The sequence below is a fragment of the Lontra canadensis genome, unplaced genomic scaffold, assembly GCF_010015895.1.
Source record: "Lontra canadensis isolate GAN:19392208 unplaced genomic scaffold, GSC_riverotter_1.0 scaffold1, whole genome shotgun sequence".
In the NCBI taxonomy this organism is placed as follows: Eukaryota; Metazoa; Chordata; class Mammalia; order Carnivora; family Mustelidae; genus Lontra; species Lontra canadensis.
The window spans coordinates 33620179-33646394 of NW_022630995.1; the positions used below are offsets into that span (position 1 = coordinate 33620179).

Genomic DNA, 26216 nt, shown 5'->3' on the forward strand with positions numbered 1-26216 from the left:
ATTTTTATTTATTTATTTAAAAAGATTTTTATTTATTTATTTGAGAGAGAGAGAGAATGAGAGAGAGTTAGCATGAGAGGGGGAAGGTCAGAGGGAAAAGCAGACCCCCCGCCAAGCAGAGAGACCCGTGCGGACTCTATCGGAACTCCAGAATCATGATCTGAGCTGAAGGCAGAGGCTTTAACCCACTGAGCCACCCAGGCGCCACTTACTTATTTTTTAATAATCCGATGTCTTATCTACCCAATACAGAAATTTTCTTTTTCTTTTTTTTCTTTCAAGCTTTTACGGTTTTTACAGGCTATTAGTTCAGACATCACAGCAAAGAGCCAAGCTGGAGCTGCTCCTAGACTTTAGGGAGGAGTGAGATGAGCACCAACAAAAACGTGGGTGGGATTGCTGGGTCTTCTGAAGAGGGCCATTGTGGGCCAACCCCCACGGATAGGCTTGCAGGGACCTGTGTTTCCCTCACACTTGCTACAGGGGCCACATGCTAATCGTCGGCAAGCTCTGTGCCTGCCCACAGTGACACGGCGACTTCGCCTCGCATGGGACTATGAATAATTCATAAATGTGGTTATCTGGAAATTTGTGGTCAGCATTAGCATTTTAATGAAAAAAAATGTAGTCATTATCCTAAATCTCTGCTTTGTTTCTACTTTTTTTTTTTTTTTTCCTTTTTTGGTCTCTCCCCCCGCCCCACCCCAGCAAACCATCTCCATCTTTCCTGAGTGCTTGGAAACCGCCAAGGGCCCTGCTAATGTCCTGACCGGTCACTATGGGCAGACGGTACCCGGAGGCTCCCTGTCACCCAGGCAGCTCATGTACGTATGGGATTGGATCTCCCTTTTTTCCCCCTTTTAACTTTCATTGTAGAATATTGCAGAACGCTCAACTGGTGAAGATCTGTAAGATTGAAACGAGAGTGTTTAGAAATGAGGGAGGATGGATTGCTCTAGGGGACATGTTTAATATTGAATGATGAGAAATGTTCCTGAAGTTTGGGTTTTTCTAATCCAGTGGCTGGAGAAGGCCAGAAGCATATATGAGCAATCTCCGTTTTCTCTTTCGATGCATCTGTTCATAATCAGGATTTTTTTTTTTTTAAGCTTTCCTCTTTTGCATCACAGTCTGTAACATTTGAAACAATAGCGATGCCATAAAGGAAGATCATTTCCTACTGATTTTTACAATTCTTTTAAATAAAAGAATTCCTGGACTCAGAAGAGATGTCCTCTTAGATATGTTGTTGTCGAATATGTGTTAGGGAAAGAGTCCCGTCCTCTTGTCAGCATTCTTCAAAGGAGGAAACACCTCATTCCCTCAGCGATGTCTTTCAGTGTCTCACAAAACTTAAGTTTTTCTTTTTTTTTTTTTTTTTTTTAAGATTTTATTTATTTGACAGACAGAGATCACAAGTAGGCAGAGAGAGGGGGGGAAGCAGGCTCCACGCTGCACAGAGAACCCGATGCAGGGCTCGATCCAAGACCCTGAGACCATGACCTGAGCCGAAGGCAGTGGCTTAACCCACTGAGCCACCCAGCCACCCCAAAACTTAAGTTTTTCTGATGATAGTCTTCTGGGAATGGCTATAGTATGGCCTACCCCCAACTGACTTAGGAGGAAAAGTATTATCGCCCTTTTAATCATCTCCTGTTTCTATAAAGGAGGGTTTGTCATCAACTTATCTTTTTGTTCAGGTTAGTCTTTTAGCTTTGGGCCCTCTGCTGAGATATTTATTGGCTTTTGTTGCTTCCTCTGGACGCTCGGAATTTTGGCTTCAGATCAGGGACATGCCTGGGGCAATTCCCCAGCGTCCCTTTGCTCCCATATTCCTTTCATCATTATGTTTATTCACACTCACCTTTAAGTCTCATTTCCTTGTACATCTCCATTTTTACTTCATAGAAAAGTTAGAACTGCCCTCAAACCCTCCCCCGGACGATTGCTTCTAAAATAAGCCCGGTGGTTAGAAGCAGCCGGGGAAGGGAGAGCTGACAAGAGAGAGGAGATTCAATTCAGACCAACCTCCAGTGATACCGCCCGCACGGGTGGGATAAACAGCTTCTATCCGGATCCTTTAGCATCCTCCAGAGGCATGACTTTAGCCTAAAATTAGCAGTTTTCACAGTGAACAACAGAAAAAATGTACCCTTATAGACTGTAAAACAGAGGTCAGCAAACTGCTCCCCTGCCCCCCCACCCCCACCCCGGCCGGGCCAAATCCAGCCCACGCCCGTTTTTGTAGGAGCTAACAATGGTTTTCATATTTTTAAATGGTTATGTAAGTACCTACAGAATCTACTTTGCCTCTTGGCCCTCAGAGCCGAAAATACCTACGGTCTGTCCTGTTGAGAAACAATTTGCCTCTTCTGGCTGTGGAAGAAGTTGGAAGCCACGTACTGTGATTGAAACTTGGGATGTTGTTATTTTTTGACCAGTTTCGACTTGCAAAAATGCTAATCGTGTGTGGTTCAGTGTACTGCGTTTGGAAGAACATTCTTCTTTCCAAAGGGTTGACATGTGAAAGTTTGGGTTCTTAGGATGGAGGAAGGGCAGTGACTTGAAAAATTCACGCCTGTGGACCTGGTCATCATTCACCGTCTTCGGGAGTGATTCATCGAACCTCTTTGTAGTTTTCCAAGGGGGCCCTGAGCTTCAGAGTCCGGGCTTTTGAGGAGTTGAAAGGCGCCTTTCTTCTTCACTCGACTTCTTGTTAAGAGCTCTCGAGGAGTGAACTGTCCTGCTTTTACCCTTCCTGGGTGCCAGGAACATGCTAGCCATTCCCAGAGGCCTCTGCTCTGCATGTCACTGGTGCATTTTTCCTGGCGGGAAGGAGGGAGTGCGGCTGCACACACGATGGTCCCTTGGCCTTCAGCGTGTTTGCAGAAGACATTGTTTGAAACATCCTTCCCAGGACATTAGAAGGTGCTCTAAAAGCCCTTTTGTGCTTTTCGTCTCCTTTTTACAGTGTTGATCCCTTGCTGCAGTGAGTTCAGACCATCATTTATTTTATGGGGGTGTGTTTTCTGTTCTCCCCTTCCTCCCCCTTGTACCTCCCTCCTCCTTGTTATTCGGTAAGATTTGCTGGTTGAAACCTCCAGCCGAGGTTCTGATGTTCTTTAGTGGCCGCTCGTAGCAGTAGGAAGCATTCACCTCATCTCCTGTCACCTGAGGCAAGGAAGTCAAGACGACCTGGGGCCTCTTGGCCAGGACTAGGTCTGAACAGGACCACACTGTTCCTGGAGAAGAGGAAACATTTCAGGGGGAAAAAAAAATTCTCCAGAGTTTCTAATTTTGTCCTCAAGTGTGGTCAGAAGCGTCGTTCGAGGGTTGTTGGTATACCGTGCCGCTCTCTGAACCATTTTTGAGGCTCATGGGGCAAATGCGAACCTTGAGCTTTTTTCTTTTTTCTATCTTGGGATCCTTATTTTCCCATTCAGGGCAATTCTCTTTCAGGACAGGAGGCTGTTCCTTGGTGGAATATGGAATGACAGCCGCTGAACACCGAAGGAAGGAGTCAGTAGCTAGAGTGGATGACATTTTAGGCTGGCATTTGTGCTTGTGTTAAGACTGGTGTTTGGAAATTACCCCGGGAGTTGCTAAGAAGATTGCATCCTTGTTTGTTTGTGTTTGCACTTTACTGCTCTAACTCCAGCGGTCGGGGTCTGGACTGTGGCACTAATCTCCTGACCTCTGCAGTCAGGAGTCTCTCGCCCTGCAAATTTGACTTGTACATTTAGCCAGATTCATCTGACGGAGGCATCGCTTCCATCCCTGCCGAGAATGTGTGGTGCGGTCCCCTCTGGTGCAGAAGGTCAGCTTGACATTTGAGTCTTCTGCATTGTCTTTTGCTCCCCCTTATTTTAGTACCCGTTACTCATGGTTAATAATAGTTGGTGGTGGTGGTGGTACTTTTCGGTGGTTTTCTTTTTCTTTTTCTTTTTTTTTTTTTTAAGATTTTATTTATTTATTTGACAGACAGAGATTACAAGTAGGCAGAGAGGCAGGCAGAGAGAGAGAGGAAGGGAAGCAGGCTCCCCGCCAAGCAGAGAGCCCGATGTGGGGCTCGACCCCAGGACCCCGGGATCATGACCTGAGCTGAAGGCAGAGGCTTTAACCCACTGAGCCACCCAGGTGCCTCTTTTGGTTGTTTTCTTACACGAGCCTAAGTGGGCTGCTCCTGCCAGGACCCACTGTGGACTTTGGGTCTCTGTGTCATTGCTCCTGCTGGTCCCTCTCTGCGATGCAGACCCGTCTTCTGAGCGCCTGCTAGAACTCTATTCTGCTCAAGGGCACAGCAGCATTGCCCTCTTTCGCAGGAAGCTGCCCCAGGTTCCCAAATAGAAGCAGGTACCGCTGGAGCTCTCAGATCTCCCTCCTGCAGCTTGTGTCCCAAATTGCTCTCCGAATTTTGGAGTATATGGATACTTTGGACTTTGACACTAAACTCTATTTCACTTCCCTTTTCCTCTCCGCCTGTGAGAACAGGGCTTTATCTGTGATAGATCCTCTAATATTTGTGGCGTCCCCTTGGGCTTGAGGTGGGATCTGGTCATTTCTTCAGGAGGCCCCTGGAAGGCATGTTCCAGAGCTCTTGGCAGAACTGGTGCAGGCCAGGGCCACATGGCTGTAATCAGGGCCTTGAGGGCAGCCCAGGTGCTGTGCCCTGTGCTGCTCCCCCACCCCTGGCCTTCCTTCACCTGCCTTTCCCTCTCTTAGAGGTGGGGGTTTCCTACTTTTCTGTACTTGAGAAATTGCCCTTTAAAAAGTTTAAGCAGGGGGTGCGCCTGGGTGGCTCAGTGGGTTAAAGCCTTTGTCTTCGGCTCGGGTCGTGATTCCAGGGTCCTGGGATCAAGCCCCACATCAGGCTCTCTGTTCAGCAGGGAGCCTGCTTCCCTTCCTCTCTCTCTGCCTGCCTCTCTGCCTACCTGTGATCTCTGTCTGTCAGATAAATAAATAAAACCTTAAAAAAAAAACAGAAAAAAGTTTAAGCAGGGGCACCCAGGTGGCTCAGTTGGCTAAGACTCTTTATCTCAGCTCAGGTCTTAATCTCGGGGTCATGAGTTCAAGTTCCATGTTGGGCCTTCTTAAAAAAATTTTTTTAAAAAGTAAATAAAATATTAAAAGTTTAAATAGTAATAGGCACATAGGGTTGTTTCTTTTGGCCTCTTCCCCCCTGCCCCCCGCCCCCCGCCCCCCCGCTTGACTTCCTTGCTGTCACTAATGAAAGGCATTGGTTTTGTTTCAGGCACTATTACATGCCATGCACTGTGTCCTAAAGTTACTAGAAGTATCTCAGTTTGAACTGGATCAAATTTTAAAGGTTCATTTTATTATCCCCATTTCACAGATAAGGAAAATGAGGCTTAAAACAGCAAAGTGACTTGTCAGAGCAGAGCTGCAATTTGAGCCTACGTTTCTCTGCTCCCCAGCTCCCATCTATTTTCTTTCCTGCACTTGGGTTGTCGAGTGATCTGGTGACCGCTTATTCAGGTGGTGTCCCCTCACCTGTTCTCCCCACTGGAGATTTTGGTGGTGTGGGTCTTAAAGACTTAAAGGATTCTGCCCACATCAAAGGATGCTGACATCTGTCTCTAGCTCCTCTCTTATCCAATTCAATTCAGTAAAAAAATAAATAACACAGAGGCCCTAGGAAGGAGTACTTCATATACAAAGAGTAAGAGTAATAAATACAGTAAGGGTGATAACGCTTTTAAAATCTTATGGGTATGCATGCATAATAAAGAAAATTTTTTAAATAAAGAAAAGAGAAAACCAGCTCTCACAGCCCTATATACCGCGAGATGGCCGCTTTATGTGTTTTGTGGAAGACCCTTCTGAATGTCAAGTATTCCCTCTCAGTATATTTCTTTTCTGTTACTCACAGAAATGGGGTAACGTTGCACGTGGTGCTTACTCAATAGGGTATCATAAGTATCTTTCTAGACTAGTACATTTACTTTCCTGGCAACTCGAAAGTCTCCAGGCCCCGTGGTAGGCTTATCTGTGTGGTGCTCCAGAGGGAAGCAGTAAAAACAGTTGAATGTGGCGAGGCTCCTTCACCTGGATACGAAGAACTTCTGCCGTGGTCAAGCAAACCTGGTCAGGACGCCTTAAATTGATTTTCAGGGGTGCCTGGGTGGCTCAGTCGGTTAAGCGCCTGCCCTCGGCTCAGGTCATTATCCCAGGGTCCCAGGATCGTGCCCCACACTAGGCTCCCTGCTTAGCCAGGAGCCTGCTTCTCCCTCCCCCTCTGCTTACCACTCCCTCTGCTTGTGTGCTCTCTCTGTCAGATAAATAAATCTTTTTAAAAAATTGATTTTCAGTGATCATTCATGATTCTCCACTCCCAGTTTGAGAGGCGGTAGCCTGTAGATCACATAATACTGGAAAACATACTTGGACAGACTCCGTTTTGGGGGAGTGGGGAGGAGGAGGGTTTCTCAGCTCAGCTGGGATGTGGAGAAACACTTAGAATTTGAGTTCCAACCAAGAGCCTGAGAGCAGTGCTCAAGGTCATTAATAGCCAAGTGGGTCTCACTGCCCAGGACAGGCAGGATATGATGCAGGATCCCAAGAGAGGGGCTTTCTGCTCTGGTTTTAATTGGTTTTCCTGGTGTGGGAGGAAGTCTACAGGATTGTCCAGGCGCTGGTGATCACAGCTGAGGAGTCCTTGGGGAGTCTCACAGCTTTAGTAATAAAATTCTCTGAATGAGGAGTGCATGTTGGAATTGGGGTAGGTGAAAGGAACAAGATTTTAAAAATACTGCTGATGAGATTTTTCCTTGGTCCACAGGGAAAATAAACAATCCATTTATTTTAGAAAATGTGTAAACACTGAAAGGCACATACACACACAAAAAACCCGAACCTTAACATTTTGCATGCATTTAGTTATTGTATGTGTACGTGTGTGCGTCTGCCCCTTTATATGAAACATTATTGGGATCATACTGTATGTCTTATTTTATGACATGCTTTTTGTCACTTAATTCATCATGGAAACTTCTGATATTATTAAATCTTCTTCTAGGGTGTGATTTGTAACAATCTTACATATTGTTGCGTTGCACGGATATATCGTGATTAACGATCACCCACTGTTGGGCGCCTGGGTGGCTCAGTCGGTTAAGCAGCTGCCTTCGGCTCAGGTCATGATCTCAGGGTCCTGGGATTGGGCCCCGTTCTCTGTCTTCTCTCAAACAAAATCTTTAAAAACCCCCAAAACAAAAAACAGTCACCCGCTGTTGAGCATTCAGGGTGTTTCCAGTCCTTTGATGTCCTCTGGATTAATCATCCCTCATTACTCTTTTTTCTCTTCTTAAGAAATGTCCGGAAGTGAAACTGCTGAGGTGAAGTGTTGCTTGCAGGTTATACAGACATTGCTATGTGCGCCCAAACTGCCCTCTGGAGAAGTTTTATCTCTTTCCATTCTATCACCCTTGTGCGAGGACTGCACATTTCTTCCTACTCTGGAAACAGGAGGAGACAAAAAAGCACTTTCTGGTACGATAGGTGAAATATGCTATCCTCATTGTTATAAGTGACATTTCCTTATGTTTTCCCAATATCGAGGCTTAACTTTTTTTTTTTTTTAATCTGTTCAGTGGGCAAAAATCAGCTCCATGAAATATGTGGGATGCAAATGTGCAAAAACTCAGTTTGTTTTTGTGCAGATAATGTGGCTTGTTTTCATCCTATGTGGTTTGTCTTGGTTTTAAGCTTTTCAGATGGCAGTGGCCAGACGATTTTAAGTAAGCTCTGAAACCAAGTCCCTGCGCCTAGAAGTCTGGGTTAAAGAGCAGGCAGCCTACGGTTGCTGCAGAGCGTGATGGGGAGACAGGAGGCCTGAGCTCCAGTCCTGGCCCTGCCAACAAGGGCTAAAGGCGTGGACAAGTTATTAGAACCAGTTGCATCTCGCTTCTGATAGCTGCAAATTGAGGAATTGGACTGGGTGATAGTTAGGCAATCTCTAGATTAAAAATTCTGTGGTATTTGGTTTCCAAAGAGAGAACTGCAAATGAGCCTTGGCTGTAAGGAGAACCAAGTCCGAGTCAGAGCAAATATATTCAAAGCCTAGAACTCAGAAAATCTATGGGTAGTGAAGTATTATTTAAGCTTGGATTTTAACTGCTGAAAATACCTACAGATAGGCCATGCCACAGCTTTTGAAGAAGAGTGATCACATCCAAATAAGTAAAGGTAATTTCACTTTATAATAGCAGTATTAGAAATAAAAGTGCTTTTACAGGATAATGTTTCGGTTTATCTAGTTAGCTTAAACTGTGCTAGCAGCCACTTTCTCGAGTAATTGTATGAGTGCTTTGCATAGGAAAAATTTTGAGGAAGCGTTATGAATGTAATGAAGTACGGGGCCGAACACATAGAAAGCGCTCAATAATTGTATATTGAATGAATGAACAAATAACTTACTTGAAAACTTACTTAGCATTGATGGGGGTTGGGGAATTGCTGGCACATTACAAGTCTTTCCAAATCCTGTTTTTGAACACACTTGGCTCTCTAGCTTTGGTTGTATTTGGGTAGCTTCTTTCTGCACACGGTGTCCCCTGTTGTTTGCACCCTCCTGACTCATCCTTCTTACCCATATCTCCTTTGTTTCCTCTTCTGCGGGCAGGGAAGCCGCTCTGAATGCCCTGGTATGTTTCAGGGTCAGTTTCCTTTATTTCCCTTCAAGGCTGAATTACATCTTCCTGGCCTTCCACTTAACCTCCTGTATTAATTTTCTTTTCCTGCTGTAACAAACTACTGCAAAAGTAGTGACTTAAAACAACTGATATATTGTGTTACCATTTTGGAGACCCGGAGTCTGAAAGGGGACTTCCTGGGCCACACACTTGTCTGCCAGGCTGGTTCGGCATGGAGGCTCTAGGGGAGAATCATTATCTTGGACTGTCTCAGCTTCTGGAATTTCCTGTATTCCTTGGTCTTGGGCCCCTTTCTCCGTCTCCAGAGTGGAGCACACCAGGCTCTGCTCACAGCACCTTCATCTCTTCTGTAGTAAAACCTGGTACTCCTTCCTCTTAGAAAGACCACTGTACTTACAGTTACGTGCCCAGAATATCCAGATCTGTCCCTGGTGAAGACTTTGGTCTTTCTCCCATCTGCAGAGTCCATTCTGCCCACATAAGGTAATTTCCAAGGTTCTAGGGATCAGGATATGAGTATCTTTGGAGGGGAGGGGAGGGATCAACATTATTCATTTTACCACACCTTCCTTCTCTCTTCCCATCCCGGACTTTTCCCTTTTCTAGTTATTGTCAACTATTTGCTCTTTTTTTTTTTTTTTAAATATTTTATTTATTTATTTGATAGAGATCACAAGTAGGTAGAGAGGCAGGCAGAGAGAGAGGGAAGAAGCAGGCTCCCTGCTGAGCAGAGAGCCCCATGCGGGGCTCGATCCCAGGACACTGAGATCATGACCTGAGCCGAAGGCAGAGGCCCTAACCCACTGAACCACCCAGGTGCCCCAACTATTTGCTCTTAAATGAACTTTCTCACACACACACATGTGTGTGTATGTATGTGTGTGTGTGTGTGTGTTTGTGTGAAGTTACTTCATCTGCTTAGAGAATTCTTAGTTTCCTCTCAAAAACAACTAATCTCTGAATTGCTATGCCAAGTACTTTAGCCAAAGGGTAAGACTCCCGTTAACCTGATAAGAGTAAGAGGCAAGGTTTAGTATGAAGGAGGATGTAACGAGATGCCAAATTCCAGGACACTGTACTGTTGACAAATCTCTTAATTCTGTTGGAGTAAAGCCTGCTTGTTAGCTACCCAGACTACCTTCCAATTCATGAATTCGCTCTTGGGCTGTTTCTAACCTTATTATTGAATTTTCCCATTGAGTTTTTCCCCCTAAATGAGGTATAATTCACACTTTATAAAATTCACTCCTTTAAATTATAAATTTCAGTAGTGTTTTGTATATTCACAAAGATACATAATGTCGCCACTGCCTGATTCCAGAACATTTTCACCACACATGTGCATCCCTGTCTCAGAAACTGTGAATCTACATGTGTCTCTCGTGTAACATTTTCAAAGTTCATTCATGTTGTGGTGCTTATCGCTACTTTGTTCTTTTTGTTGTTGAATCATATTCCATTTTCCATTGTACAGATAAACCACATCTGGTTTTTCTGTTCATTCATGTATGGACATTTAAGTTGTTTTTACTTTTTGGTATCATAAATAATGTTGCTATGAGCATTCATGTACAAGGTTTTTTTTTTTTTTTTTTTAGATATTTATTAGAGAGAGTGAGAGAAAGAGAGAGCACAAAAGGGGGGAGGGTCAGAGGGAGAAGCAGACTCCCCAGTGAGCAGGGAGCCCAATGCTGGACTTGATCCTGGGACTCCAGGATCACGTCCTGAGCCAAAGGCAGTTGCTCAGCTGACTAAGTCATCCAAGTGCCTGATACAAATTTTTGAGTGGACAAATGTTTTCCTTCCTTTGGGATAATATATGGGAGCAGAATTGCTGGGTCATATGGTAACTCTATTTTAACTTTGTGAGGAACTGCCAAACCAAACTATTTTACAAAGTAGCTGGACCCTTTTATAGACCCACTAATAATGGATGGGGGTTCCACTTTTTTGACACCCTTACCACAATTTTTATCTGTCTTTTTGATTCTAGCTCTCCTAGTGGGTGTGAGGTGGTATCTCAGTCTGGGTTTGATTTGCCTTTTCCTAGTGATTTATGATGGCGAGCATCTTTGAAATCTTTGTTCATTTTTAACTTGGGTTATTTATTCTTCACCCTTAAACAATTTATAAAAATTTTCTCCTGTTCCGTGGGCTATTTTTTTTTGTTCTTGATAGAGTCCTTTGAAGCATGAAAGTTTTACATTTTGATGCAGTTCAGTTTATCTGTTTTTTTTGTTTGTTTGTTTGTTTCTTTGTACTTTTGACGTCCTATCTAAGGAGCTAACACCTAATCAATTTATAATTTCAGTGCTTGTCTTTAGGTGTTTGAGTCACGGAGTCGATATGTTCTGAAGCAGTGGTTTGCTTCGTTCTTTTGCGTCTGCGTATCTAGTTGTCCCAGCACTGTTTGTTGAAAGACTCTTCTTCCCCTTCCTAGAATACGTTTTTCAATTTCTGCAGAGAAGCCAGATGAGTTTTGATAGGGATTATGTGTAATTTTGGGAGGTATTGCCATCTTAATAGTATTGCCTTCCAAATCCATATACATGGATATCTTTTCATTTCCTTAGGTCTTCTTTAATTTCTTTCAGTGATGTGTTGTAGCTTTCAGTGTACAAGTCTTAACACTTCCTAAATTTTATTTTTAAGTATTCTTTTTGATGTTATTATAAACAGTTGTTTCCTTAATTTCATTTTCAGATTATTCTTTGCTAGTATGTGGAAATAGAATTGACTTGTGTGCATGTAGGTATGTGTGTGTGTACGCTCTGTACAAATATACTGTGTGTGTGTGTGTGTGTGTGTGTTTTCTTTCCTTCCTGTACTCTTGGAATTTCTAGTAGATTTCTTTAAATTCACCTGCTGTCCTTTTTTGCTCTCCCGTTTTTGCTTTCTTCAATTGCTTAAATATAAAGCCTCTTTCAGATTGTCTACTATTTTTAGCTCTTGGATGTAGATTTTGCCATTAACATTGGCCATCTCTCTCTTTTTTTTCTTTTTCCTTGTTTCGTCCTAAACTTTGACACTGAGGGCCTCATTAATGGGGGTTGTTTGCCGTGGGAATCCAGTGTGAATAGGAATGTGGAAAGCCAGAGCATTTTCTCATTTCCTCAGTTAGTGCTCCGTGTGTATCATTGCTTCCAGACCAGTTTTCATATTATTTTCTGGGCCAGGAAATCTGATACTGCATGGATGTTACTAATTTAGATACCATAACTCCGTGTGAGAGTCATCTTGAGATTTTGATTTTATATTGGTGAGGCTTTTAAAATTTTGTTTATTCCCTCTCTCCCTCCCTCCCCTCTCCCTTTCTTCCCCTCCTCCTTTCCCTTCCCTCTCCTTCCTTCCTTCTGTCCTTCCTTCCTTCCTTCCTCATCCCTAAGCAAAAGCTTCCTTGCAAAGCCTAGGGGATGGAGAATGGTTATTTTCTGGACTTGGTTTTACTGAGGGCAGCCCCTTGTGGCAGCCAGCATAGACAGACAGCTCAGCTCCGGCTAGCCAGTTTCATGGGCCCTCTGGACTGTGTGTCCCTTTCTTCTCTGTAGGTCATCAGAATCTTTGACATTAAGGCCCTACCATGCTCTGATATCCTTCTGTGTGTTCAAGCTTTAACTGTCTTTACTGACTTTGAATTCTGTCTTCAGTTTTAGCCCAGGGATTTCCTTCTCATGATTTTGACTTTTCTTTGGAAAAAAAAAAAAAAGCTGTTCTATCTTTTTCAGGTGTTCCGTATGTTTGAAACAGGCAGAGTCTGTCTTTGTCATCTTTGATCTTTGTCATCTTGACTCACCATATGGACTAGCACAGACCGATTACAGGATTTTAAGACCTTGGAATCACCAGGTTGCAATCTCTGATTTTCAGAGAACCTTAAGCGTAACTGAGTGTTAAGTAAATATTAATTCAGTGAACCAGTGTTCTGCAAAGACCCTTGTACCTGAATGACCCCGGCTTTGGAGTGTGGTGAAGTACAGTGTCATCCACAAACACCAGACCCCTTGCAGAGCCCCACATCCTGGACATGTCTCGGCATCAGTGAGCTAGGTTCAAGATTTTACACACCATGTGAACCAAAGCTCTGAAATTGCTACGGAGGTCTATCGACTGTCTCTGTTTTTAGATCCTCATCAAATGGAGCTTGTTTTCATGTCTGGTAAATAGGGTTTGATCTTGATGGTGACAGTCATAAAGAAAGGTGATGTCTCTGTCTCTCTGGAGAGAGAAATGAAGGTTCAGCTGTCCAAATTAAAATCCCTTCTCTATAAATTTTTACTTTTTTTTTTTTTTTTTTTTTTTAATTCCCTCTGTAGTCTGCTCCTTCTCCGGTGGAGAGTTGAAGTGTTACAACAAAATGTATTTCATCATGGTCATGAAAAAATTTCCTCTTCACATGGTTGCTCTGGGTCCAGCTTCTCCCTTCAAGAACCAAAGAAAAAGCAGGGGCGCCTGAGTGGCCCAGTGGGTTAAGCCTCTGCCTTTGGCTCAGGTCATGATCTCAGGGTCCTGGGATCGAGCCCCACATCGGGCTCTCTGCTCAGCGGGGAGCCTGCTTCCCCCTCTCTCTCTCTGCCTGCCTCTCTGCCTACTTGTGATTTCTCTCTCTCTGTCAAATAAATAAATAAAATCTTTAAAAAAAAAAAAAGAAAAAGAAAAAGCAGAACCCAGAGTCCCTGAGTCAAGTCTTCAGTCACAGGAATGGACATCCGGGAATGAAGCCTGTTTTTAGTGTCTGCTTTTGCTGTGGAATGAGCCTCAAAGATGTGGCAGAAGAGTCCTTGGAGGGAACAAAGTGTGGCTTCCCTTTTTATTTTCCATAGTCCAGCTTTCTTGTACCTGGGGAACCTGTTTGTAAAGCGGCGGGTATCTGCAAACCTCATGTCTGGCTTTTTTGGGACGACAACTCTAGGGGCTTCCAAACCACATTTGGAAGGTTCGGGTGGTGGGATGGATTAGCCTTCTGCGTATGTGGGTAGGTGTTGACTCGGAGAGAAATGAGAAAAGTGTGTTGTCCTCCGGGGAAGTGGCCACAGGACTTCCTGCCAAGGGAGTAATTGAGAAGAAATGTTCTAGCCAAATTTCAGGGGCCGGAGACCATCTTCTGGGAGCAGCCTCTGGAAAGGGAAAAAGAGAAATATGCAACTTTATGGGGCAGTTTTGAAAACAATGCAGATAAAGTTATTTTTCCAGGTTTCCTGGATACTTGTTCCTTTATGCAAAGCTAATACTGTTCTCGGGGGACGTGACCTCTGATGACCTGAATGAGGGCCACAAAAATCCTTGCGAGATGGAACCCATAGAATTCTGAAAGGAATGACTTTGCATATTTCAGAGTCACCAGGTAGGTCAGTTCATTGTTAACTTTCGTACCTTCTAAACTTTTCTTAAATGAGCACATGCACATGTGTGTGTGTTTATGGAGAGAGGGATAGAAACAGAAAAAAGCAAGCATGCCTATTCTATAGAGAATGCTTTGTTGAACCATATCTAGACTTTTAAGTCATTTTCTTCCTTTCAGTGTTATGGAAAATACATAAGCCTGTGGAATTACATTTGTCTTTTCCTTAGAATTCTCTTTTAGGAGTATCCAATCATGAGTAGTGTTGATCCCCATCTCCAAGGGTACAAGAAAATTCCCCAAATAGCATAAGTTGTATATTGCTTACTTGGAACTCAATACCAATAAATCCAACATGACTTGGCTAAGTCGTGCGTACCTGCTACCATTCTAGCCTTGCAGCTGGGGCTCACCTAGGGGTAAAGAGGATTTCCTGGTGTTTTTGAATGTCAGGAGATAGAAACCTTTTGTTTTTGAAACCCATGTCTCTTCCACTGAGGGTCCAGTTTAATCAAGGCTTATAATAATGCTTCCCCTTTCTCTGGTTGAGGGACAAGGTGGCATTAAGATGGAGGGGTGATCAGAGCCAATCAGTAGACAGATTGATACCATATCTGCTGTACTTTTAATGTTGTGCTTGCTCTTCTAGAGGACCAAAAAGAGTTACATCTTGTCCTCAAAGAGCTGATGTTTTCATATGTAGACAGGACCAAAGGTGGCAACAATGATCAGAATCAAATCATGTTGGTGTAGCAGCTCAGAGGAGGGGAAGGCCGGTAAAGATCTGTGTCATCAGTGAAGTTCAAGGGCTTAAACCCAAATGTTGAGAGCTCCGTCCTCCAGGAGGACAAGGGTCTGGGAGTAGATGGGATTCATTCAGATTGCAGAGCTAAAAGAGCCACTGTGGGGTTGCAGGTGCCGTGGGTAGTACTCGAGGCGCACCTGAGGGGGCGTGTTGTGGAGGGACCTGTGGAAACGGGGCTGCATGGGAAGAATATATCCGAGCGAAAACAAAGAGCCTGTTCGTGCTGATAAGCTATTGACATTACTAACTACGGTGTTGTTAATAATGGAACTCTTTCAAGCCGGACGTTGTTCTGAGCCCTTAGCGTGTATTCTCCCAATCCTCCTGGCGGCTGTCTGTGACATGGGAGCTTCTGGTATCACTCTGTTACAGATGGGGACACTGAGGCACAGAGGAGACGAGGAACTTTTTTCAGGCTACCCTGTAAGCGGTGTAGTCGGGATTCGAGCCCAGGCTGTCTGGCTGCAGGCTCTGTGCTCCAGACCACTTGGCCGCCCGCGTCAGCAGCCCTGAGAGGAGTAGGAAGGGGTTACAAGCAAGAGAAGCTGCTGGGAGAGAGAGGAGAGTCCCAGGCCAGGGATTGTGGGGGCACAGGTTCCGGAGGGTGCAACGTCTATATGGTGGCTACTTCGAGGAGTTAGTGACTACAGGGTCCCAGAAGCAGATGGCAGAATGGTCTAGAGCCTTTCTTTGTGCTGGGCTGTGGGGACAGACAGTGGGCTAAGGTAGGTAAGGGGCCTGCTTCCCTGAAGCTTTGCTTTGTTTGAGTGATGGAGGGAGACAAGAAGATAGCCACTGAGACAGAGGAGATAATCACGGATTGTGGGCTGGGCTGTGGAGGACTCAGCAGGATGATGGAGAGTTACTGGGCAGGGCCCCCATGACGTCGGTGGCACAGGGAGGATGTCCTTGAGGAAGTGCTGTTTGATCTGTGATCGGAAGCCTGGGAAAAGCCCAGCCCTGTAGAACTGAGGAAAGCTCATTCATTGCAGTCTGTGGTATTAGGGACAGTTCAAGGAATGGAAAGGACACCAGAATGTCCAGAGCATACCAGGCATGGTAAAGCTTGGTGAGAGATGGGGTTGGGGTTGGGGAAGGAGGCTGGGCTGCACAGACTTGGAGTCTTGGTAGGGGGTTTTGGTAGTTTCTGAATAGCTGTGGGAAGCCATTGAATGTTAAGTAGGGAGGGTGATCCCATGGGAGATCCAGGGTGCTAAAGAGATGCACCTGTCTGGTCAGGCAGGCTCCGGGGAGGTGGATGAGGGAAGAGGGAAAACGGAGTGGGGAAAATACAGGCCGGATGCTTCACCCCCATCTTTAACGTTTGTATCACAGCTGACGTGGCCTGCCTTCCTAGCAAAAGGTGAAACTCACCTCAGGTAGAACTTTGTCGAATCCATTCAGGTTGTGACGGGGATTCACAGCACCAAGACTTCACACCACCTTTTCCCCACCTGACTGTCAATTTTTATCTGTTCAGATGCGGAGAGAAAAGACCAGAGTGTACAAACCTGAAGATTAGCCAGTTTTTGTTTCATTTTGTAGGTATTGGAATTTGTAACACATTACTTTCTATGTAGTAGATGCTTTTGAGTTGGGGGAGCAAAAAACACTCTGGAAATACTGTAATTATCTTGTCTACTTATTGGATGACTTTCTTATTCTCAAGACAGCGACTCAAAAGAGAGACAAATAATTGCCCACCCAGGGCCTCTGTCGTGCTCCATTTTTGCTAACAGACTCAGCATTTACTTCAGAGTGGCGTGGTGATCAGCCTCAGACAGTAGTTGTGATGCTCCCAAGCCAACCTGTTGGTCCTGACCGCTGACTTCCCAGGATTCTTCGCAGCTAGTGCAGTCATATTGACCTGGTTCTGGTTGGTGGGGGGTGGGGGGGGACAGACCTGAGACTAAGTCCACTGGGGTGTGGGGGTGGAGTTTCCAGGAAAGCATTTAAGGTCCTGATAAAACCTGACCCATGAGCCTGTCCGTGCCCTCACTTGCTTTCTTCTACATTCTGCCGTGAATACCGATACTCTCTGAACGCACAGCAGCCCTTATGTCACCATGAGGTTACAAGTGTGAAGGAAAAGCCGAGAGCATCACCAGGATACCTGCTCTGACATTGTTCCTGTTGCACTGACACCAGCAGCCTTGAACCTTCCAATGACTTCCTGTTTATTGACTCTCCTGTTAATTAGGTTTTCTAATGCTTGCAGCTGAATACAATGATAACTGAAGCAAACGTGAAGATACAGATGTTAGGAGCTTTTCCCCGTATGCCGTGATTGCCTCCTAACTGTTCTTGATATTCAGTATGACCTTTAGCTCATGTGAAAACCGGCTCTGAGAAGGACATTCTAACTTTTATTAAAAGTTGTTCACAGTTGAAAGCAATGAGTTGTGGACTTAGAAATGTAATTTTCAAAATAAATGAACTCGCCTGCACAAACCTGCGTAGCAAGTACTGTGGAGCCATGCTTCATGGCCGGTATCTTCCTTATGGCCTTTTTTATGATTGTCTCAGTCTGTGTTCTGGGGAACTACGTTGTATATATTTATGGCTTCGTAGGAAGCTATAGCAGTACTTGGGGTAATAGCACAAATAGTCTGATTTCTTAAAAATGTAAAGCTCCAACAGGCTTTATTGGATTTCAGGGTAATGGGATTATTAAATTTTCTACTTCTTTTCAGACTTTTTACAGCTAAGTTCCACCCTGGGGATTTCAAGAAATCTGGGGGCTAGTTCTGTACTTTTACAGAAAATAATTTATCATGGGATTCTGCACTGCTGAAAATAGGGGGGTGGAAATAATAACCCAAATTAGGGTTTTCTTTTTCACTGTCTGGGACTTAGTGCAAATACTCAGTGCATCGTTTTCCATGTGGAAGGTAGAAGTAGTGTTATGGGGGCACCTGGGTGGCTCAGTGGGTTGAGCATCCGACTCGGTTTCTGCTCAGGTCACGATCTTGGGGTTGTGGGATCTAGCCCTACATTGGGCTCCACACTCAGGAGTCTGCTTGAGATTCTCTCTCCCCTCTCTTCTTCCCCCCTTTCTCTCAAGTAATAAATAAATCTTAAAACACAAAACAAAACAGGTGGTGCTATCATGTGTATTATGAGATACTTTAAGGTATAAAATCAAAATTGTCTTCTAAGCTGTTAGGAAGAAAGGAATTATAAGTCCAAGCGCCGTCAAAATAATAAAGAGAGATTGTAGACCTCATCTAGTAAAATGACTCTTTCTTTGTAACCTTGGAGCTTAGACCTAAAACAATTTCAGTCATCCGTGTATAAAATAAAAATATATATGGTTGACCTGCGCATCCTCTTCTTCGTTAATGAAAGATTATTATTCTAAAGGAACCAGGAAGCAATGTGTGACCCCAAGCACCCTTCAGAAGAAGGCTGCAAAAGGCTTTTGTTCTGACTGCTGGAGTTGTAAGAGGATAAAGGTTAGTTCTTTGAGGTAGATCAGAAAGATGGCTATTGGGCAGGTAGGGGCAGGACCACAAAAGCTGCTAGTTGTGTTAACACCTTTAGTGCTGTCCACTGGAAGTCTTGATCATGGTGACTTGGGTAGGATCAGTGGGCTCATCCAGGAGAGATAGTAAGGGTTCAACAGGCCCTGATGGGACCTCCCAGGCAGAGCGAGTAACCGAGGCGTATGAATGGAAAGCTTTCAGTAGGTTCAGTAAAGAGTGTGGAGCCCAGTCTGGTGTGCCCGTGGGGGTCAGGTGGTACAGAAAGGGCTTATGTCCATAGAGACTAGAGGCAAGTTGGGCCTAGTTTGGACTTGCACATGGAGTATCTTGAGAGCATATTGATGGAATGGGGCTTTTTATTTGTTAGCCAGTGGGGAGCTCTTAAAAGAGTCACTTTGATGATGATGACAGCTTTGACTTATATCGCACCAAATGTACCATATTCACCTAATCCCTGCAGCAAGCCTTTGGCGTGGGTACCCTCATTATGCCTGTTTTACAGTTGACAAAACTGAGACACAGAGGTTAGGTGACTTACCCAGAGACACTCAAAGGAGATGATGGAGACAGAATTCAAACCCAGGTACTCTGGCCCTAGGGTCCCACTTTTAATGGTCTGGGATGTGGCATGGTGGCGAGAAAGGTGGTGAATTCTCTTGGAAGGACATATCTGTAGAAGTGTGCAGGAGGCTGGAGTGAGGGCAGACGGGTGATCAGGGGGAGGTAGGCTGCAGGCCTCCATGAGAATTTGTAGAACCGTGGCTTAGGCACTGCTGGTGGCAATGAAGGGAGGAGAATTCAGATGCCCGTAGCTCCTGAGCCATGGGTCGCCGGTGCCAGAACCCAGATGGACACAAGGGCTGGGGCAGGACGACATCAGAGGTGGCCGGGATCTTGCTTGATGTCTGCCTCACTGAACCAGGGTGCCTGAGAAGGAGACTTTGTGGGAGGGTGAGGATTTCTTTTTCCATAGCCCAGTTTTCTCACTGTGACCAACTAGGGTAGCGGTTCTTAACCTAGAAAAACTGTCTTCAGGAAAGAGCCATGTAAGTGTGTCCAAAATATTTCTGAGTTTATGGACCCTCGTAAGCTCATCTGTCAGTGTGATATTGGGCCCATGGTAGGTCTAAACAGATCTTTAAGACAGTTCTGAGGGGGTGTGTCCTTTTCCCAGCTTGAGAATAGCAGGTGGGAGTGCAGGCGAGGTGAGGGGTGTGGTTCTGGCTTCCGGGCCGCCATTGTTCCAGCTTCCCTGGCAGCCACATGGCCTTCCGCTTTCCTGGCAGTCCTTGCGTTCGGACTGGGAGGGCCGATGGTGGCCAGAGATAGAGGAGGACCTTGGTGTGTGTGTGTGAATGGGCATCCTGTGTGGAGAGGAACGCCCTGTTCCTCCCGCGGCCTTGGCCTGCGGGTCAGGGCTGAGCCCTTTTCTTCCCTCCTGCTGCCTTTCTGAGGACAGCGTTTCTGGGCAGCCCGTCTTCCCTGAGGCCTCTCACTGGAGGCCCTACTTCAAATGAAGGAAGGTTGTCCCAATAAGATCAGCCACTGACCCTCTTGTGGGAAAAAAGTCCTAAAGCAGATGAGAGAACACAGAGATTGTATTTCGGGATTATGTTCATTATCATCTGTGGCCTGGGACGGTTTCCTGTTTTTCTCCTTCCTTCCTCTGGCCCTCCTTCCTATCATCCACCCGCCCTCCTTCCTTTTTTTCTTATCAGAGGAGTTGGGAATCATGCAGGGTCAGTAAATGTGACTATACCTATTTTTATCTTTTTTCCCCCCTACTTTTATCATTGATGATGCTTTTCTATCTTGATTTCTCTGGGGAAGGTAACACTGGCAATCCCGGAAACACTGGTTGCTTGTGGCATTTATACATCCGTCCTCTTGGGGGTATGGCTACGTGAGGAAGATGGGGAACTAGCGGGCTTGGCTGTCCCCTCAAGCCCCTTAAAACACAGTGGAGAGAAAACATGCAGATGTGGATTCTGGTTCTGGTTCAAGTCACTAGCAGGACGTCCAAGCACGAGTTCTCGAATTGCTCCTTTGTAAAAACAGGGATGGTAGGATTTGCCTCAGAAGGGTGTTAACTCACACATGAGACAGCATGTCCGGGAGACAATGAGCACTTGCTTCCCTTATCTCCCTGTTCTCACCTAATTGAAAGTTTCTGGATTGTACCTCAGGATGATCCCAGAAATCCTAGAGGAAGAAGGGGGAATCTAAGAATTACCTGAAACCACTCTAGCTATGTTTATTCCATTTCTGCCTCGGGACCACATGAAATAAATAAATATTTTTATGTCAGAGAGGAGAGAACTGAAGTTCAGAGAAACCGAAAACAGAGTAGCTTCACCACCACCTGCCTGGTGTGTAGCTGCGGGCACTTACTCAGTACCTCGCTGCCTGTTACTTCTGTGCCATGAGGACAGTAATAGTTCCGTAACTCACCGTGTGGTTATAAGGATTGGAATGGTTAATATGCATGAAGTCTGTCTTTCTTTCTTTCTTTTTTAATATGTATGAAGTCTTAAGACAATGTCTGGTAAGTAGTCAATGTGATGTAAATGTTAGAGATTATTATCATTGAGAAAATTGCCCAGTGACTCCAAGCCACTACATGGCCAAATCAGGATTGATTCATATGCATTATGGGTTGAAATGAGATTTCACTGTAATTTTTGAAGACTAGAGTGGATTTGGTTTTCATGAAGAAGGATTAGGGAAGTGGTATGAGAAGCATCAGGAAAAGTCCCAATGAGAGAGGAGGAAGGATTTCAAGAATGCAGGGAGAAGAGGAGAGATCCCGAGGTAATGAGGCAGGTCAGAAGGGAAGTTCAGTGTTGGCTTTTGTGATGTGACTGAAGAGAAGCCATTCCCTAATTGCTGGGTTGTGACACTCACCTCCTGGAACTAGTAGGTGAGGGACTGGTCATCTGTGCAAATGGGATCTTTGGAGGCTCTGTTTCGCCAGTCCCATCCCTCTTTCTGCTTTCTGGGAGAGGCAGTAGAGTAGAATACGAAAGTGAAGATTCTGGAATCGTAGACGGGGTGTGGAGCTTGGGCCCTGCTGCTTATTAGCTGTCTGATGTTCTGTAAGTTTCTTAACTTGGTTGTAAAGTGAGAATAATAGTGCCTGTCTCTTAGGGCTTGTCAAACCCGAGCGACATTGTGCATACTATTTATGTTTATTTAGCTTAGAGGAAACCCTCAACAATAATTAGTTAATGCTATCCAGGGCTAAATATTACCCCTGGCTTTTGGTTGAAAATTCAGGCGCGGTAGGCATTATGGCTGACGAGGTGACATTTGGGGGCAATGTCCTTTCTTGGCTGAATCCCAGTCAAGACCATAAAAGATTCCCGGCTCCTATCGTTGTCTCAATCAAAAATCTGGCGTGGAATTTTGAGTTGCTTTTGTGGTATACTTTTATCTGTTTCTCCTTTTCCACAAAAAAGTGTTTTAGAGCTTAGAGAACAGACATGGACATAGTCTTCTTCTCTTAGGTTCGGAACACCTGGACCCTCCTTTTCCTTCCCTCCGACTTTTGATTCACATCAGTACTGCACAGTGGGACTTTTATATGTGGCAATGAAACAAAATTCCATTCTAAACTAACAATTTTGTACTTGCACTCTTTGCTATAGAGCTTTTTCTCATTATCACATTTGTTGTTATTACCAAGATAGGATACGGGAATGAATAATGGCTTTCTCTAGGAAAATTAAAAGGTGACAAGTGAAATAGGTTTGTTAGACTCACTAATCAAGAAGTCCAATATCCTCTGTCCTGACTCCCTGTCCAGTGCTCTTTCAACAAGGCCATGTTACCCCACAGCCTTCCTTTCTGCCTCTGTTAAAAGGGCCTGACAGGATGTTCTTTGCTATCTAGAAGGCTCTTGCCCTAGGGATGCCTTCCCTTTCTGGTATAGGCTTTGCCAAATGACCTGCATCACCTTTGAGGGGAAACTTGAAATCCTTTCTCCAGAAACTCAGGCATTCTACTTCAAATGAAATCATTTTCCTTAGCCAATTTAACAAGATCCTTACTCTTTCGTTTCCCTTAATTATCTTGTTTAAAAAAAAAAAAAAAAAAAGGGAACTGGAGAAGACCATCTGTTTTATGAGGCAGTTCATGTCGTATGTTTTCTCTAAGAGATCTATGAAGGCCCAGTGAAGCAAATGAAGGCTTCCTCTCCTTCTTGTTTAGGATTGTTCTGCTCGGTGCGTTTGCGTCCCTGCCGTCGGCATTTCCCGGTTGTGTATTTGGGACGTCTTGGGAGTGCAGATTTTATGAAAAGACGTCATCTTTGTTCCATGAATTGCAGCCCCTGTGAGCCATTTTCGATATAGGGCCAAACTATCACAACAAGGTTCTTCGCTATTTTTTTTTTTTTTAAGATTTTATTTATTTATTTGACAGACAGAGATCACAGGTAGGCAGAGAGGCAGGCAGAGAGAGAGGAAAGGAAGCAGGCTCCCTGCTGAGCCGGATGTGGGGCTCGATCCCAGGAATCTGAGATCATGACCTAAGCCGAAGGCAGAGGCTTAACCCACTGAGCCACCCAGGTGCCCCGGTTCTTCGCTTTTTTAATCCCTTCCTCTCACCGCGAGAAGTCCTATTAACATGTTTTCGGAGCCACAGAGTAAAATCTGTCAAATATAGCATGGGAGGCAGATGGGTGGCTGCTGTCTTCCTTTTCACAAACTCTAAACCTAGTCTTCCTTAGGAAAACGCAGCCTTATCACCTATTACCCCAGAAGCTTCCTTTATGAAGAGAAAAGGCGTACATGGTGAGGGTGGGGGGACAGGGAGATGGGGCATGCTTCCTTCTTTCTTTCTTTCTTTCTTTCTTCTAGAAACATAGTATGTATGTAGATAGTTTCATGTACAAACTTTCTTCCACGTTGAAAATAACTCTTTGCTCTGAATATGAAAATACTTCGTACTCATTATAAAAGAATTTACACGAATCAGCAGCATATAAAGCATTGGAAGACGTTTTTCAAAATCCTGCCACCCAGAGATTACTGCTGTGAACATTTTAGTGAAGATTTCTATACATTCCTTTATGGGCTATTTCTTGAATGTCTGCCACACACCAGACACTGGGAATATACTGATGAATGAGATCGATGGGGTCCCGGCTCTCACAGAGTTTCCAAATAAGGGAGAGAAATGTAGTGAAGAGACTATGTAAATTATATGCAAATTTTCTAATTGAGATGCATACTGTTCTTTCATGTCTTCTATAATTTTGAAAATAATCTTTTACCCTCTTTTGAAATAATAGATCATATTTTAACTTCTTTTTAACCGTGTGTTTTGGGCATGTTTTAATTGTAAGGATATCGCTCTGTTCCATATTTTCTCTTTTCATAGTAAGCTTATGGGATATGATATAGTTAGTATTCTGTACTTTTACAAGATTTCATATAAGTACAGAACACTAGCAAGATTACATCCCATACAAACATAATTTTTTTAAAAAAAGGAACAGAGTAATCTCTAGATAATAGAGATGAGTCTGGAACATCTCTAGATAATAGGTGTCAAAGATGAGGGCCATGTGAGAAGGACTTAGGAGCCACCCTGGATGCCCCCAGATGGGACAGTTTGAGATTAAAAAATAAGAGTTGCAAGTATGTTTAAATCCATGATGTCTGATGATACCAAAAAAAATTGATTACCGCCTAGGGTTAATGGGACACTAGTTCGTTATCTTGAAAGTAGTCAGGAAAGAATCACATATTTATCCTACCTTTCTTATATGAACTGACCACTAGGGAACCACGTAGTAGACGATGGGAGGCATCGTCTAAAATTTTTCCGCTCAATAAATGGAAATGAAATGGGAGAATCAGAGTACTGTCACTTTGCAGTCCCCATTGATTTAATGGAACCAGACTGTGAGTGACAATGGCTGCAAACATTAGAAACCAGTGAAAAACAGATATTATGTGCTTCCTGGTGAAATTATAAAAAAAAAAATAGATAAGAATTAACTATATTGACCAAGGTTGTACAGTGAGGTAATGAAATCATAAAGAAAATCAAGGAAGTAGATTACCATAAATTCAGTGTTCTGGTGTGGGGTGGGGGGGTAGAAAAGTCTGTTTCTTGATCTGGGCAGTAGCTATCAGAGTGTTTTCCTTATAACAACTAGTAAGTTGCTTGTTTGTATAATTTTCTAAATCTGTGTTTTATGTTACCACAGATTTTTTTCTTAAATTAATGAAAGAGTAACACTCTACATGCCACCTTTGTTTTTTTTTTTAAAGATTTTATTTATTTATTTGTCAGAGAGAGAGAGAGAGAGTACACAGAAGCAGTCAGAGTGGCAGGCAGAGGCAGTAAGAGAAGCAGGCTCCCTCCTGAGCAAGAAGCCCGATGTGGGACTCGATACCCAGGACCCTGGGATCATGACCTGAGCCGAAGGCAGCGGCTTAACCCACTGAGCCACCCAGGTGTCTCTCTACATACTACCTTTATTTTAACTTTTCTTTTCTTTTCTTTTTCTTTCTTTCTTTTTTTTTTTTTAAAGATTTTATTTATTTATTTGATAGGCAGAGATCACAAGTAGGCAGAGAGGCAGGCAGAGAGAGAGGGAGAAGCAGGCTCCCTGCTGAGCAGAGAGCCCGATGAGGGGCTCGATCCCAGGACCCCGGGATCAGGACCTGAGCTGAAGGCAGATGCTTTAACTCACTGATCCATCCAGGCGCCCCTATTTTAACTTTTCATTATAACTTTCAGACATACAGAAAAGTTGAACGTCCTGTGTATGTAACACTGTTTATAGTTCATTTTTTTGTTCAATAATATTTAGTAGAGATCTGCCTATGTAACTGTGGAACATTGTCACTTTTAAATAATGCATGATGTTCCATTGTAAAGATGGGATGCTTTATTTAATCAGTTTCCTACTGATGAGGATTCAACTTGTTTCTGATTTTGTTCCTACTAGAAATAACGCTGCCAGTATGTCCTTATGACACATTCCTAAGATTTGCCATCATGGTCTGTTCTAACATGCAGAGTGTCAGTGGTTGTATACTGTGAATGAACAATGGCAGAAATGAAGGATGCAGCCCATATTGGTCACAACATCCCTGTGTAACCTCAGGAGAGCATTAGTGTCCAAGGAACAACTAGATTTCCCACGGTGGTACCGTCACATAGCATCCTACCTCCCCTGCCTCGAGATTCAGGCTAAATCCCGGTGGTTCTCCTGTTACCTCATTTTGGTTATTGTGGCTATAGTTAGTGTATCGTTTACCTGTTGCCACAATTATGTTGCATAAGAACTGCACCAGAGTTCAGGAACTTTAGTAAGAGCCGTTCCTATCTACAGGACGGCCGAGGGGTGCTTGGGTGCTTACGGACTCTGCTGGGTTCTCTTATGAACCCTGGGTCAGCTGCGGGTACAGTGTGTAGCCCTTTGCAGTAGTCTCCTACGTGTTTGATGGCCAGCTGGCTGAGGCCTGTCAAAGAGGGCCTTGGCCAAGAGGATTCAGCTACCCAAGTTTCCAGCATCCTTCCAAGAGGCCAGCCTGCATGTGTCTTTGTGTGTCCAGATCATAATCTTTTTCAGGGGCTGGAAATGGGCTACACTTTTCCAGCTTCTGTGTCATCCCTTTGGCTAACCTCTAAATGACCAAAGCAAGCCCCACAGTGACATGTCAAAGGCAGTGAGAAGGGACGACAACTTTATGGAGCAGAGGGCGAAGACACAGAGAGGGGTTGATTGAAGCCATTAATGCAGCCCACCCTCCAAAGCCACCCAAGAGCATATTTTAAACTGACACTTCTTAGAAGCATTAAACATTGTCATTATTTCTGAACGGCAGGCATCGTGCCTTTGACGTATGAAAAATGGGGATCAAATACATTTGTGGGAGAATCATCAAGCTTTTGCT

At 44.2% G+C, this 26216-nt stretch overlaps 1 protein-coding gene across 4 annotated transcripts in view; it reads left to right on the top strand.

Moving 5' to 3' along the window:
* The window catches only part of APBB2 (amyloid beta precursor protein binding family B member 2), a 378415-nt gene that overhangs the window by 149911 nt on the left and 202288 nt on the right, over positions 1-26216 (top strand). For 3 of the 4 annotated variants that reach the window (XM_032852788.1, XM_032852806.1, XM_032852795.1), the window contains one exon: positions 709-824. The gene's annotated coding sequence lies outside the window, so the exon portion shown is untranslated. Of the gene's footprint in view, positions 1-708; positions 825-22425; positions 22437-26216 lie in introns of those variants that run through there. The other variant, XM_032852814.1, reaches the window with a different exon arrangement.